Genomic DNA, 17,483 nt, shown 5'->3' with positions numbered 1-17,483 from the left:
ATTGGGAAGACCTGACTTCAGTTCCTTGGTCTGCCACAAACTTCTTGTGTGACCTTGGCCGAGTCACTTAGCCTCTCTGCTTCAGTTCCCCATCTGCAAACAGGTATAACACTTGCCTGCCTTTCAAGGGTGTTAAGGATATATTAAAGTTTGTGAGGTGCTCAGATACTAGGGGGCGTACAAGTACCTTTGTGCAGAACTGTCCGTCTGTCTCAAAACTCTCTCTTGGAATGCTGCAGAAACTCTGCCATTCTCATATTGTAACAGAATTCTTTGGCGACTTTTACTCCTGCTGTAGGATTCTTCTGGAATAAAGGAGAATATGGCCATTAGAGGGAAAAGAATGTGATTGATAGATATTATGTTATTTATATCTAAGGTGAATGTTTTGTTTAAGAATGGGTGGGTAGTGGGATGAGACAGTTTAATGGCAAGTCTACATATTTAATTTAGCATGGTATTTGTCACAAATTCAGGATCCTGTAGAACAGAATAAATCAGATGAAATAAGCAGCTCCTGTTGGCGCAGGATAGAGCCTTTAGTCTGTAAACTTCATAGGCTTTTATTTAGTTTATTCTTATTATTAGGGGGGTAAAATAGCAGAAATAAAACTGAAGACTTTTTAGATTTTTAAATTTGAAATCTTAAACCCCAGTCACGGAGGCAAATCCAATAAATGAAAAACAGGGCTGTAGTTCCAGAGAGCAGTGGTGGAAAATAATTAGAGCTCTGGCGAATAAGATCTTTTTTTCTTTTTCCCCATATAGGTGCTTTTCCCAATATACTCACTATTTCATCATCCTCTTCATCAGGAGCCAGTTTTGCATCCAAGAATTTACTGGCCCCATTAAATTAAAATAACAATATAGGGCCAAATTTTGGCATGGACTGTGCATACCAGTGGGATTGTGAGCTGAAAACCTAACTTTGCTGTCTCCAATAAAGCTCACAGAAAAACTTCTCTGAAAATTTCCACAGCAGGAGCTGTGGAGGTATGTTCTTGAGCATGTCTTAAAAGTCAGAGAGTGTTGCCTGGCATTCATGCATATATGTCCCTTGGCTCTGAGACCTGGTGAGAGGGATGGGTCTCAGATCCGAAGCTCTAGCCCGAGCAGGAACATCTACACTGCTAGTTTTAGTGCTGTAGTGTGAGCCCAAGTCTGTAGACCTAGGTTCTGAGGCTCACTGCTGAGGTGTTTGTTTCTGCAGTGCAGACATAAACTTAGTGACCTGCACAAAGTACCTAGCAAGTTCTTGACACAGCCACATTAAGAACTCAGGAGTTCCTGGCTTGTAGCCTCTTGTTTGGTCTACTAGACCATGATGCCTCTCAGGTTAAAAACTTTAGATACTTATGTGAGCCAAACTTTTGAATTTCTTATCCAAAGTTTATAGCAAACTTAGCTATGCCTCTTTGTCCTGTATACCAAACCAAATCCAAACAGATTTGAAGCAGCATGAAAGTCGAATTCCGTCCAGGTGACACAAGGAAATGCAGAGGCATGCAAGAATATTTTCAAAACAAACATTGTTCAAACTTCTTTGAACTGTAGCAAAGCTTCTGTATGAGTTAGGTGAAGGTTAGGATCAGTTCATATTTTTCTGGACCATTGTTATCTGTACCTGGTTTTTTTGGTTTTTTTGTTTGTTTGTTTTTTATTTTGGTCCTTTTCCAAACCAAACACAAAAACTATCTGAATATGTTATTGCAGCTTAATTATCAATGTATACTGTTTTCATTATGGTGCACATTTTTGCCTCCTAATTTGAGTGCCCCAGTTCACATTGATATGTGCCTATCTTTCTGAGCAGCAGATCCAAATACAAATCCCATCTCTATGTCCTAGCTTTTTCTTCAGCAATAAAAATATAATAACTAATTCAGAAACTAAGTGGCTTTAAATACCATGAGATGGGATGAGAAAGAGTGAGTGAGAGAGAGAGAACCATGTAACATTGAACTACCTGTTTATTTCATTGTAAGGTACTCTCATACCTTGATGATGAGCATTTATGAATAATTCCCTCTTAATAAATTTCTCCAGCCTCATTTTGGCAAAAAAAACCAACAAAAAACAGGCTCTAGTAATCACAAAGTCAAAAGATATATTCTACTTTTTTCCTTCTTGCCAGAATCCCATATTTCTGTGTTTGCTAGGAAAAGCAATTGCTGGCCCTGCTATCCAATATTTTTTCTCCACCTTCACCTAATACCTCTCTAATTCCCAATACACTTAACTGTTTACTTTAGATATTGTTCTCCATGATCTCTAGTTTTCTAGGAAGCAGGGGCAGTATTTATTCTTTCTGTGACACCACATTCCTGACTTTAGAACTGAATTTAATATTTCTGATTGATTGTTTTCTTATTAGTTGCTATATTTTTCCTCCGTAGTCAAGTTTACTTTAAAGATCAAGAATGATCAGAGAGAAAACATTCTTCCTGGTTTTCTGATTTGCCTTTGCACTCCTGTCAAGATAGTTTACAGCCAGCTGACCAATTCTGGGTCCAATAGCCACAGGTCCCCTGATTTTCAGAGCAATTGTTGACTGATCTGTGGCATTTGGAGACTCACTAGATCTTTTACCCCCAGTGCTAGGGGTGCTGCTAGGTCCCTGCTAGCAGCTGGCTTGCTTATGCCTCCTCCTCTTAAGGGGGAAGAGTGTTACTTGCTCATGTACAGGGTGCTTGGGGGTGGGCAGATGGAAGGTTGCAGCAGTCTGAATGGCATCCTTCCTATCGTAATGGCAGCAGTCCTGCAGCTGAAGGGAGAATGCAACACACGTGGCAGAGGAAGGCTGAGGCTAAGAATCTAAAAGCTAGTTTTTGCAAAATATTCAATACCTGTTTGTATGGGTGGTGGCCTACCCTCTGTGATGGAATTGTTCAAGAAAGTCATTCTTCCTTCAGTGCCAAGGTAGATGCAGCAGATGATGCATAACTTGATGATGCATCACTTATACTGGGACTGTAGCATACACAGCATTGCATGGCCACAGTCACAGAAGTGCTTTTCCACACACTTTAGGTGAAATATACTAAGATTGTGCTGGACTCGAAGTAGAAATACCATTGTCAGAATTGTGCCCCATTGCAGGCAAAGCAGAGTTACGTATCAAAAAAGAGACATAGAAGTAATTTTAATTATGCAGGGTGAAATGCAATAGTAAACTTAAAGACTGTAGGTTGTTTTTGGTTTTTTTTGTAATGTTAAGCTGGATGTGAAAAGGATCCATAAATAAATGATTAAATCACTGATTGTTTTGAAAGTTTACTTGAAATGTCTGTAGTGTGCTGCTGACAGCGAATGTCCTGAATTGGCCTAAGAAATGCAACTTAATGCAAAAGCAAACAGGAATGTAACAATATTATGGCATCTATATTCATTTGATAGCAGTAGAGTTTGATGTGTGTTTTCCAAAATACTAAAATTATTTTATGAAAGTAAAGCAGATTACATAATCCATTTTAAAAGTTTTGGTTTGCACAGTATTAAATAGACAGCCATATTAAATAGATGGGAATGAATAACCATATAGGATCAGTCAGTAAATACTGTCTGTATCTCAGTAAGCACACACAAAAAAAAGATTGAGTGGAGTCTTTTATTCACTTTGATTTCCACATGTTGAACTATGGTAATTTATGCCGGAGAGAGCTGTAAGTTTTTAGCTAGTCCTTACCGTGTGTATCTTTCCTCCTGATTCTACAGTATATTGTATATACCCTCTCTGTGACCACAGAAGGAATCTTCTTTGGAAGAGACCTGAACTAACAACACTGTGTGCCAAAGAGTGGGCTTGTTGGCCTGATTTCAAAATTATACCTACTCCTCCTGATTTGTATTTTCTACCATTTCAACAAGGGATCCATTGTCCTTAATCAGTTATTTTCTTCTGGCTATTGTCATACCATCTGCAAATCTCTCCTCTGGGGATTCTTGCTCTGGAACTGGCATTCCCAGGCTCCTGGCAGGTGCACAAATCCTATCTCTACAGGCAGGCAAGGTAAGCCTTATCTACTACAATTCAGGCCAGTTCAGTTTATTAAACAACAGAATACTATGTTACAATACCATTTGTGGACCAGTTATACATTATAGAATGTGCTAAAAATAAAATGAGTTAATGTGATGGGAGCCTATTAATTGAAGGTGGGTTTGCATTACATTGTAAGTGCAGCTTTCCAAGCTGCTTTTAGAGTTACGGTCTGCCGGTCCCCATGGGAGATCCAAGGATGTCTGAAAAACCCTTGGAGTAGGAGCAGTGTAATTCCAGATGACATTTGGATTTATGCTCCCTCCGCATGGTGCCGAAGGTAGTCAGGGCAAGTGGAAAGAGTTTTGCATGGAAACCAAAAGCAACTTCATGGTAACATCCCATCACTGTATCACCACTACCCCTTTAAAGGCCATGCAGCCATGGAGGTCAGCCATTCTCCAGGAAAAGCAAACTATGTGGAAGGAGAGTACTGCCTCAAGAGATGAATTTTCTGTGGTTTTGATCTGCTGCATTGTTTTTTCTGGGAAATGGACTGGTAATGGAGTGGAGCAGCCAGAGTGCATAAAAAAATGGCTTGGTACCATAGACTCTGGCCAGTCCATATGCCCCCTCGAATGCCAACAACAATGGTAGCACTTCTAGTCTCTGGTGTGTTGCCACTGGTTGGCCCCATTACTGCTTACATGCATGTTCATGCTCCATCAATTGCTTGCAAAAGCCATAAAAGGGGGATTTACTGCTGTCTTCAGCAGAAGTAATTAAGACGCGTTTTACATCTGATATCATTCTGAGAGCAGAACGTGTACACAGAGTGGCTGTTTCCTGGATCCTCTCCCATTTCCTCCAGCACAATAATCCACCTACCTTTCTACGCACATGGGCTCATCTCTGTGCTGCATATACCCCATAATCAGAAGCAATCAAAACTTGGGATGGATGGGTAGCCAGCAGAAATGTGTCAGGCAACAGATATGATGCTGCTCCTGCATAGCACCTAAGGGTAGGCAGAGTGCAGACGTAATGCTGACAGACCCAGTCATCAGCGGGTGAGATCGAACGGGGGACCTCCGGCGCTTAGTGCATGAGCCTCTACCACATGAGCTAAAAGCCAACTGGCTGTTAGCTAAGGCTGTAGAGCAGACTCATTTGATCGCTCTCTTTACGTGGTCTCAGTGCCACTAGATGGGACAGAATACCACACCCAGAAAGTGTGTGGGTTCCACAGATGCACCAAAATCTACAAGGACTGGTTCTGCTGTTCTGTGGACTTCGATCTCCAGCCAGAACGGCTGCCTGAGCTCTCTCGGTGTTCCATTCGTTCACTTGCACAGCCATCCAGAGGAGACAATGCAGTAGCACTGTGGCCCAACAAAAGGCAGGTTACTATCAGGATTAGTGCTCCCCTTTTGCAGCATGACATGATTGAAGGTGAGTGTGTGGCCCTTTCTGAAAAGGGAATAAGGGAAGCAGGTCCTGGTAGATGGGGAGCATGGTGCAGGATGCCATTGCTGACATTCTGCAGCCCTGGGAAAAAGGCCAGTTTGTTTCATGCATCTGATTTAGGCCCCGTGGCTGCCAGGATTTTGTTAAATAGATTTCATTTTCTATACATCTTGCCACTAAGCACTCTGGCCATATCCTGCAGTCACTGTGTGCACCTTCCTCACATTGCAGACAATGGGAACTAAGTGAGTGAAATGTTACTGCAGGATCCAGCCCTGCAATATGTAAAGGCTGAATAATGCCATTTGATTTATAAAGGAAGGAAGTCTCTGAATTATTCATGATTAGGTAAGAGAAATCAGCCTGTTTGATTTCCATCTTTAGCCTATCTCACATATACAGCAAGGAAGCACAGATCATGTTAGTATGTTCAAATTGGAAGCTCAGGCTTTTATATGAAAACTAGTAATCTACCATACTGTTTTCTTTTTGTTTGTTTGTTTTTACAGAGTTTACAGAGTAAAAACTCATGTTGCTCAGACATTCCATTGCCTTGTAGGGTTTTTTTTAACTTTACAAGGGGATTTGGAACAGGGGAGTATGCCTAATAGTAGTTTTAGGGGGGGCTGTATCCCCAAACATCCAAAGAAAGAAAAAAAGGAATGAAGATTCCTTATGAAATCTTGTTGAAGCCCTGTTTGAAGAAAGATTATAGAAAACATCTCTATACTGTGGGGATTTTGGGATTGTTTGTTTGCAACTCTCTTTCACCTACCACCATTAATCAGAAGGATCTTCTGAGGAAAACAAATATACCTGGCCTTCAGACCAAACTTATTCCGAGGTAAGGAACATTTGGATGGCCGTGGAAGCCAAAAAGGGAGTTAAAAACAAACCGCTCCACTGCGATACTCTGACACTGAAAGAGAGATGGAAAGCTGGTATGTGAGATTCCTATTTTTAAATAGTGATTTGTTTAATCATTTCTTTTCCCTTGGGCTGAGACTAAAAAGTGTTGCCCTCTTACATCATTTTGTGGGCAGACAAGAAGAAATAAGTTGTACATGCCCTCTAGACTGCATAGAGTACGGGCACCAAATTTGACAAAGAATCAAAATATTCAATAAAAGTTTGGAATGAGTTGGACACGACATCTAAGTGACAAGAGGTCATCCTATGTTCCACGGTGAAACCTGCCATCACATCAAATACTCTATAAAAATGTATCCCTTTCCTATCTCTATTTTGCTGCTTTGACGGTAACAGTTGGGGAGATTATCTGCCTGGCATCAAACAGATATATTATTTCTAAAGGATCATATGTGACCCATATGGGTGGGTTCTCCGTGTTCCTCTGATGGTCTGAGATATGGGGGGATTACCTTGACGTCTCCCCTCATCCTCTTAATATTCTTTATATGTTCTTGGGGCCCCGACTGCTGCTTTTTTTTTTTTAATGGCTGATTTGTTTATTGTTGACCTCTACCATGGAGTGTCTTCGTCTATCTCCTAAATATGAGTAGATGTTGACTTGCGAAATCATCTCTCCTTAGTGACATCAGATACACACTTGACAGCATGGGAATGGCTCAACAACAAACTGTGAGTTGCGCTCCTTCGAAATTCTTTACCATCATCAGTGAAAGACCCTGTTGCTGTATTAGGACACATCAGCATTGCTTTAGTTGACACTTATTTACAATACAAGAGCTTGATTTGAAATGCATTTAAATTGTTAGTTAGAATTAGTGATTCTGTTGTAGCAAGGAGTTATCTGGGGCAGGGTAGAGGTATATTATGGGGATCAAATTCTTTGCTCGCATAACTCCATTTATTTCATGGGAGTTATGTCAGCAAAGAACTTGGCCCGGTATTTAAAGCAAACACACTACAGATCTATTGAGTGGAATTTCGCTGTTGACTTCAATGGGGCCAGGATTTCACTCATGGTATCTAGGTGGCTGGTTTGAAGTTCCCCTACCTTTCAATCACCTCTTTGGCTACAACTACATTAATCTCTGCTACTTTGAAGTTGTGGCTCATAAAAATACTTGTGAAAAGCAAATAGTTTTGCCTTTGGGATACATCATATTACAACAGGTATCAGTTGGTTTCCAGATCTCTTCTAGACAGGATGCCAGCAATCACTTTGAGGTCTTTACTTTCCCATTTCAAATTATTCCAGCTGCTTGCACTGCTAAAGCACTATCTGCATTAGATTCCCCCCCACCCCCGAAATAAAGTATAAACCTTTCTATAAAAGTTGGCTTAATATTTTTGTTTGCTAAGTGGTTTTGCTTCCTTCCTTGGTTATGATTTCATGGAGGCATTTTTGTTCACATGAGAAAACAAATGAATAAATTCCCCAGTGCCTGCTTCCCTTCTCTGCAAGCACATATCCCCCTGGGATGCAAGGTTCATGACAAGCTAACTGGGGAATGTTTGCAGTAGCCCCTTGCTCCAGTTTTGGGATATCTGCAGTTGCCTAAAAAAAAAAAATGTAACAGGTTTCCAGAACTGAGGGCCATAAGACGCTTGTGGGTCAACAACTACTGCCATTATTCTCCCATCTGTTTTTCTATTGTGAGATGAAAAGAGGAATATGTTTCACCTGTACCAGTTTGCACCATAGGTTGGCAAATGTGCCAGCACATCTCCTTTTTTTATTCTTTCTATTTCTCTGTCCTGTTTTTCTTTTCCTACTTCTTGTTTCACACATTATTTATTTATTTGTGTCCCTTCCTTACCTCCCTGTTCAGAGGAAAGCTACAAGCTGCTTGGAATGCGTGGGAAATGAAGCTGTGGGTTGTGTGAACATGCAGCCCTATACATATGAGGTGTTTTATGGCTGGCTGCATTAGAGGGGCTTTCACAGGAGCAAAGGAGGATGGGCAATTTTTCACTGAGCTGCCTACTCTTCTGGCCTGCCATTACAGAGTGTGTTTACAGTGTGGCGCTGGATAGATTGTTGAGTTTTCCATGCCACTGCTGCTCCCCACTTCTGCCCTAAACTAGGCCTGTGCCTCCTTAGAGGCTAGTTTTCCCAGGTTTGGAAATATGGTACTAAACTGAGCTTGACAAGGTAAGTGTGTAAAATCATAGATAGATACAATACTTAAGAGCATGCCTCTATTTGTGTGGTGAAGAGCAAACATTGTTTCTAAGGAAATGGGACTGGTGGGAAGGAGACTTTCCCCTACCCTATTGAGTATCACCTGCCAGTTCCACTCAAGCAATAACGTATTTTGTGTGCAGAGTGGCTGACTAGAAAGCTGGTGGTGATAGGAAGCAGCAACTCTGTGTGTGTGCCTGTGCGTGTGTGTGTGTGTGTGTGGGGGGGGGGTTATGGTTACATCAGGTTTGTTGTTTTGAGAAAAATATCCCCACTATGTCACTTAGAGAGACAAGGTGGATGAGGTAATATCTTTTACAAGACCAAATTCTGTTGGTGAGAGGGATAAGCTTTCGAACTTACAAAGAGCTCTACTATGTCCCTGAAAGTTATAAAATCCATATGTGGTATCTATCTCTAGAAGCTAAAGGCTACTTTTTAAGATGTTTGACTAGTAACCATTCTGCCATCTAACAACAAAATATCCATACAAGAAAATGCTTATCAATTTAAATGACCAAGGTAAGCCACAGACATTTTGGAGTTAACTTGCTCTTTCCTCCCTAAGATTTAACCCCCATCCCCTGAAATTCTGCAAAATAAGATATGCTAATGTAAATATTGAATGGCATTATAGTAATCAAAGCCAATGTAAATATTCTTTGCAAGTCTTCTCGCTTATTTTTAATTGTGATTCACAACCATAGTTCTCCTGTGGTTGAAAAGGATTTCATTTGTATAACTTGTTAAAGTAATCATTTGAGAAGTATCCTATAGGGGGCACTCAGGTACCACAAACAGCTGTTACTATTTCCAGACAGTCAGATTATGTTCAGATGGAATGGGACAGACCCTGGGGCACATTTTCACATTACCTTTTATACAGAGAACAAAAGTGAGTAAAATATAAACTAAAACACTCTTTGTCATAGCCCTACTATTCCCCAATGAAAGACAAAGCCATATTAAAAAGTGCATTTAAATGACATTCAGAACCTGATTATGCTAGAAGCATAAAAGCATGATAGTGTAGACAGCTGAGCTTGTCTGCATTTTAAAATTCTAAACAAGATATCTAATACATTATGTTTCAGTCGTGGATACAATTATTATTCTCCTGCTGAGTGTTAGGACTGTTTTGAATGTTAAAAGCGCGGAGGCATGTGCCTTGCTCTTGGTTTTAAGTGAAATGACTATCTATTCAAATTTCCTTTTACATAAATTTGCCGGTAAAGAAAAGAGTTTGCCCACTATGTAGTTGTGACTGGTTGCCACAACAATAATTTGGACTGACCTCGTATAGCTTTTATCTGATGGTAAAAACCTTGTACGAAATGTTTCTTTATGTGAACCGTTTTATGGTTAATAAGATTTAGCCCAAAACCAGAATGAAAATCCTGCTGTGGCACCTGGCTGTCATCACACAGTGACTTATTTTGAAGCAGAGGGAAAAAAGATTCCCTTAATCTTTGAAATGCTGTGGTACAAATTTGTAAGTTTGTGTTCTGTGTCAAGGTAACATAAAAATGAATTCAACAGTTTCCCACAGGATAACTTGCTAAACGGAATTAAACAAGTTAAATACTAATAATATACTCTGAATGTAAAAGGAAGTTTGAATTCTAAACTATAGAGTATCACACATATTGAATGCTGATGCTTCTGGCCTATAAGTAACCAAATTACTGTGAGTTGAAGGTTCCAATACACTGCATCCCACCAAGGCTAAAGCCCTAGGTATAATAAAGTGCAGTTTATTTAGAGTAAAGTGTGTGCATGAAGGAAAGAGTTAAATGATCTAGTTCAGTAAGTCAAGCACATACACCTGATGTTCATAATGTGTGGGAGATTTTAGTGGCTTCTAATGCTGATGAGTTAAGCAGTATAGAGGTATGTTTGTAGGGGAGGATTACCCCTGGGGGGGAAAAGCACATTGCACTAAGAAAGCTGAAACTTTGGAGAAAGAGTATTCTACAAACACAGGTATTCTTTGTAAATGTAAGTAATGTATAATACTTATAATGATCTCATTAATAATAATTATGATTTTCTATACAAAGCTTCAGAGTTGCCCCAAATACGTCAGCTTTTTTTCAAAAACTACATTTTGTACTATTATTTTAAAATCCATTTTAATTTAAATCTATTTTTAATCCCAGTTTAAGAGGGTGTTTTTAAAAAAATCTGCCTTATTTTGACACCATAAGCAGACCTATATAAGGCACTAGCATATTCAACAAGTAAATAGAAATGTTTAAAAAATGATGCATGTGGAAACATGCTCAAATATCTGTGTTTAAATATAATTTCTAATTTTAAAGTCCATTATCTACAAAATATGAAGTATGGCTCCAGGATGGGAGTGTGTTAGTGGTCAGTGAAATATTTTCCTTTTTCCTATGGTTAGCATAAGTATGTCTGTTTACAAATATTCCTAAGTACTCCCATGGATTTTGGCATGATGCCTTAAAATCTCCCGGATGATCAGCAATGGGGTAGGTTTAGGAGCTTCATATGACCCGGTTGCAGGTACTGCACTCATAAAAGTGACATAGAATAGAAGGGAATTAGAAAGGACTTTGTATTCTGTAAAAGAGGCAGTTCTTGAGTTCTACCACTGTGCATATTCTTTGACACTTGTGGATATTTTAGTTTCCTGATTAAAAATTATGTTTATTTGATTTAAATTTAAAAATGAAAAAGAGAGAGTCTCTTCACATTCAGGGAAGAGACTCTGAGGCTTCTCATTTTCCGCAACTTGGGCAGGCATAATTGTTTGGTATATCATCACTCTCCTTGTGATTTGTTGCATGATGTGAAATACATGATTGATGTGTGCCATAATGGGATCCCTTTACAGTGCCTAATACGTGGAATTACTTTTCTCTGATTTAATGCTGTCACAAAGTGAGACTCTGAAAAAATAACTTGCTTTAAAAGACTTAACTTCTAGCTACCATATTTTGGAGGAGTGGAATAGGGGGCATCATATATAAAATTTTGAGAATTGACAGTGGGTCCAGTTGTGGAATTGGACAATGAGGCTTATTCCCCTGAAGGCAATGGTAAAACTCCTGTTGACTTTTGAGAGTAGGATCTGGCCTAAGGACTCTAGGCTGTTTCCTAGTTCTGTAGTTAAGATTTTGCAGGTAGAAAATGTATATGAAGCTACAAGCATTCTCTTTGCAAGCATTTACATGGGGAAATTGATATTTTTCATGAATTGTTTAACTTGATCCAGGGCAAAAACAACACTGTGTCAACCAGCAAAAATTATTTGATTAAAAAAATGATGAATTGAGCCTTCAGTAAATTCCCTGTGGAACTGAGAGTATGTCCCATGTGAATATTAGAATCTACGAATATTCATTATTGTTCATAAAGTAAACAGATTTTTGGAATGAAATGAGTTTCTGCTTGTGGATACTAATTCTAAGCACAATCCTGTGAACAGTTAAGGCTCTGTTCAGCACGGTGCTGAAAATTCTGGTTTTTTTTTTCCCAGCAAAGTATTTAAGCATGACAATTTCAAAGAAGCTGCATTCTTTTCCCCAGTGTTGTGAAATATTCCTGCCCAGCATTTATATATATATATATATATATATATATATATATATATATATATATACACACACACACACCCATATTGAATTTATAAAATAAAGATACTGTATTGATTATTTGACATGATTTTAATTTCTCTTTCTGGTTATATATTGGGCCAACTTCAGTGGAGTAGTTATTTCTGCTTTACACTAGTACAAGATTAAAAGCAGGCTCACTGTATGTAACAGAAAATATTTTTATATTGATGATAAACTAACTTGAAAATACAGTCTTTCTTGAAAGAGATGCTTCCTTTTTAAAAAAAGAAAAGGAGTACTTGTGGCACCTTAGAGACTAACCAATTTATTTGAGCATGAGCTTTCGTGAGCTACAGCTCATAAGTGAGCTGTAGCTCACGAAAGCTCATGCTCAAATAAATTGGTTAGTCTCTAAGGTGCCACAAGTACTCCTTTTCTTTTTGCGAATACAGACTAACACGGCTGTTACTCTGAAACCTTCCTTTTTAAAGTTGTCCTCTGAATGCAGTAAAATAGTGAAGATTCCTTTTGTCTTTACTTTCAAGAGTTTGTTTGGAAATATTTTCAAAAAGAAACAACCATTTCAATCTATATGAAGAGCTTCTATTGTTTGTTTTATTTTATTTTGAAAATCTATAACCAGCTAACTGTAGCAGTTATCCATTATGTGAGATATTGAACCAGATCCTCAACTGGTTAGTGTAGCTATATATTCTTCAGTGGAGCAATGCTAATTGAGAATATGGCCCAGTATTGTGTGTATCATTTAAAAACAAGGATTAGCAAAGTGATGTCTTGTGTGAAAAGTGCTGAAATGTAAAAAGGAATATTTCAAAATCCCTATATTCACCAAGCTTCAGACTTCATGTACTCTTAAAGGAATTCATGACATATTCCAGTTTTTGAAGCAAATCACCACAATTGTTTCCATTTTCCATGTATCTTTTTTTAATACTTTACAGTTCATGTATTAAAGCAATGCCAAACTGTCTTGAATGCCAGACAGTGATTTCCATCCATGCCACTTGGTATGCAGATATACACATTACAGTTCAGTCATGAAGAACTTTTCCAGCAGCTGTGGAAGATGCACATTTAGGAAGAGACAATGATTTTTAAAAAAAATATAGTGCATTAGAAACTGGAAATTCCTTAAGAGATGTTTTCTCCAAAAGGGGTTGCTTATCTCATAATGTAAACTGTTGAATTTAGATAAATAATCTAATATTTTATAACTTTGGTCTCTTTTTCTCCTTATCCCGTGTCAGCTGCTGCCTGGCAACTTTTCTGTATCTGGGAGGACAGGGCAGGGCACCCGGCAGCCTCCAGAATTGCTGCCAATATCATTCCCTAGCAACCTGCTTTTTCAGGCCAACTCTTCTCTCTGAGAAGCTGCATACATCACCTCTGTGACACAGTCCAGAAACCCTGGTATGTACAACCACCAGTTTTCTTGTTAACTTATGACCTGAGGTGGGTAGCAGGTGAATTATTAATGCCAGTAGTAATAGGCCACCTATTCAAATATTGTAGCAAGCACCCAAAAATGAAATATAAAAGTAAAATAAAAGTTTAAACAAACCTTAAAAACAAAAACCTGTTTTTTCTCTAATGCAAACAAGATATTTCTATAACTGCTAATGTTAGAATTAGCTTTGGCTGATGATTAATATTCTTGTGTTGTTTTATACTAGCAAGTAAAAATGATTGGTTCTACTTTGTTTAATTTATCTCAATAAGATATTTCATAATATTCTATAGCTTGATGAATTAATTTATTTAACTTGTCAGTATTAATAACCCCGATTAGTATGAAGAAGGTATAATACATTGAAGGAACAAACAGATCTTGAACAGCATTTTTAGCTTTGATTTCTCTGTTCACCATTAGTTCATTCTAATTCCCCATTTAATTACAATGTTTATTACAAGTCAAAGAATATTTCCAGACACCCATAAAATCTTTCCCCAAACCCTTTTGGCTGAATGCTCTCTAGCACTTCCCGTTTATGTCACTCACATGGAAAAGACTGAAACCTTCAAAAAGTAGGACACGCTTTCCTGACACTTGAACTATTTCTACAATAGCTACTATGTCCATTGCTGTTGATAGAGAACCATGCAGAAGTCCTTACATGTGTAAGGATACACGTGTAAAAGGTGAACTTTAAACATGACGGCTGTGAGAGGGGGAGGGAGGAAATCTAATAAGTGTATCTAATTCTTTTTCTTATGAAAGCTTCTTTGAGACTAAGCCAGTGAAGTAAAAATGTATTAATAGGTGGTCATTTAAGTTACTTTGTCTTTCAAAGTACATGTAAACACCATCTTGATACTTGAACTTTGTATTATATCTCAGGCATACTTTGTTACTCATTCCTTCCAATATTTTCAGGTTTATTCTGTTCTGTATATTATACTTTTTATACCAAAATAATCCATGTAGAGGAGGTTTTAGGTGCTGATTTACTGAGGTGGAGAGATGGTATTAAAGTTAACATTATTCATATATATTTGTACTTTTGATCTATATTGTTAGAGTAGTTTAATTTCATCACATAGATGTGACTTCATAGTGAATAATGTTTAATGGAAATGAAATTGAGGGGGAAAATGATTTATTAAAGGTCAACTTTTATTTGTGCAATGGCCTATATTTTAAAACCAGGCTTCCATGATAATTACCATCTCTTTATAGCACTATTTTAAACCAAGGTTCATTTATGGGTGGCTATTTGACAAATGATTACTTACAGGTAATTGCATTTTTATTTATAATTCTGAGTGCACACATTTTTATTTATAATTCTGGGTATATTGACACCTTATTTCCTGGAAATACAGAACACATTGACATTAATTTCAAAAAAGTGAACGCCTTTTTATTTTAATAAGTTTAGATGTATATGTGATTTGCAATATTGAAAGTAAGATCAATTAATTCCTCAAAGACTCTCATAAATGTTAATGTTTAAAATGGATAGTAAATTGCGCTTTATCATTAAAGCAAATTATTCAAGTAGACTACTGAAAAGCTTTGTTCGATAAGTACGGGGTAAAGCTAAAAAGGAACAAATTAGTAATAAAGCTTCAGATGGTTGGAAATACGTTTTTAGTGGAAATGATTTTGTAAGAATGATTAACTTGTAAAGGGACAGTATGCCAATTAACAGATAATGTTTGAGGCAAAATTATGACTGCCTTTAACACTATGCACTTGAGACCTGTGCACAGGATGCATTTTATAAATCAGAAGAATAAAATGGATTGCTAATAGATATTGAATCAAAAATATTCAATTATTTTGCTAAATTTGTGAGGGGAGAAGAATTCAGTTAAAATACAAGAAAAGATTGTATACTATAAAAAGTAAGAATTATAGCTTTGCCAAGTGTGCTGAGAAAAAGTCCTGTGTTACATGTCATACATGCATTTCTTTATGACATGCAGCCCGGTCTTGCAGTCCTTCCATGTGGAGAAAGTCATTGTCTTCCGTGGGAGTTCCCATGCCTGGCATACGGCGTCTTCCATTCATACCTTTTATGAAATAGAAAGAAAAACATTCAGATTCAAGACATGTTAAAAATGTAATAAGATACAAGCAGTACTATAATAACTATGTAAGAGCCATACAAGTCGAGTATTGTGATTTACAAGAGACAAGTGACACTCTTGAAATGGCGGAATGCTGTTTCAATATGGAAGTTCCTATTTTGTCTGGGAAGTGGGGGAAGAGCTGAATTCATAGGACCATAGAAGTTCAGGGTGGAAAGGATATATTTCATCATCTAATTCACCCACAAGTTGTCAGTATGGGATTGTTCCCTACACTGGGCCAAGTCCTGTGCTCAGTTAAATTTGGGAATGGGCGACGGGGATGGATCACTTGATGATTACCTGTTCTGTTCATTCCCTCTGGGGCACCTGGCATTGGCCACAGTCGGAAGACAGGTTTCAGAGTGGTAGCCGTGTTAGTCTGTATCAGCAAAAAAAATGAGGAGTACTTATGGCACCTTAGAGACTAACAAATTTATTTGGGCATAAGCTTTCGTGGGCTAAAACCCACTTCATCAGATGGAACTTTTAGGTCTGAAATTGAGAACACTTCAACCTCCCTGGTCACTCAATTTCAGACCTAAAAGTTGCAATTCTCTGACAAAAAAAACCCTTCAAAAACAGATTCCAACGAGAAACTGCAGAATTGGAATTAATTTGCAAACTGGGCACCATTAAATTAGGCTTGAATAAAGACTGGGAGTGGATGGGTCATTACACAAAGTAAAAACTATTTCCCCATGCTAATTCTCCCCCCCCCCCAACACTGTTACTCACACTTTTTTGTCAACTGTTTGAAATGGGCCATCCTGATTATCACTACAAAAGGTTTTTTTTTTCTCCTGCTGATAATAGCCCACCTTAATTAATTGGTCTCGTTACAGTTGGTATTGCAAAACACCCATTTTTTCATGCTCTCTGTGTGTATATATATCTTCCTACTGTATTTTCCACTGCATGCATCAGATGAAGTGGGTTTTATCCCACAAAAGCTTATGCCCAAATAAATTTGTTAGTCTCTAAGGTGCCACAAGTACTTCTCGTTTTTTTTCAGTCGGAAGACAGGATACTGGGCTAGATGGACCTTTGGTCTGACCCAGTCTGGCCGTTCTTATGTTCTGTTAAACAGTTGTAAATTGTGAGTGGTGATTGTGTAAATCCTGAGTAATTGCACTAACACAGAATTTGGCCCAGTAGAATGTTCTTCCATCTGGTGTGTAATCCAATATTAAATTACTCAAATGGTAGGGTTTTAGTATTCCCTGGTGAATTTTTGCCCTGATCCTGTTCTCCTAAATAAGTGGAAACAGGATTCGGTCCTTCATTTTTTAAACAGCTATCTCAAGGACTCCTAACTGATCCACATCATTTTACTATATATGATTCAAATACTCCACAATTCTCCCAACTTGTGTTTTATTCTTTTTTGCATTGGACTTCTCCTCCACCACCTGCCCCCTCAAGTTTTCTGGGTGTTCAGTTTCATATAAAATGTATTTTAGACTCTGTGCCAGGGAATATAAACATAAAGTTAAAAGGACTAAGGCTTTGCCCTTGAAATGTAAAGGTCTTAGCTGACAACTTCAGCTTCTTGCTACATTCTGAGAAAACAGATCTCTAAAAGTCTATATAATTGTCTTAGCTCCTGCTGTTTGTTAAACGTGTTTTAAGTTTTATAAAAAGGTAACCTAAACTGGTTTTGGCTTCCGATAGGTTCAAGTTAATACTGGGTTTTTTTTGATTTTGGCAAATAAAATTATTAACATGACTTCACAAAGCAGAAAAA

The sequence above is a fragment of the Chelonia mydas genome, chromosome 11 (genome assembly GCF_015237465.2).
Source record: "Chelonia mydas isolate rCheMyd1 chromosome 11, rCheMyd1.pri.v2, whole genome shotgun sequence".
Classification (NCBI taxonomy): Eukaryota; Metazoa; Chordata; order Testudines; family Cheloniidae; genus Chelonia; species Chelonia mydas.
The sequence above is the reverse complement of the archived record's forward strand: the minus strand, read 5'-3'. Positions refer to the sequence as shown.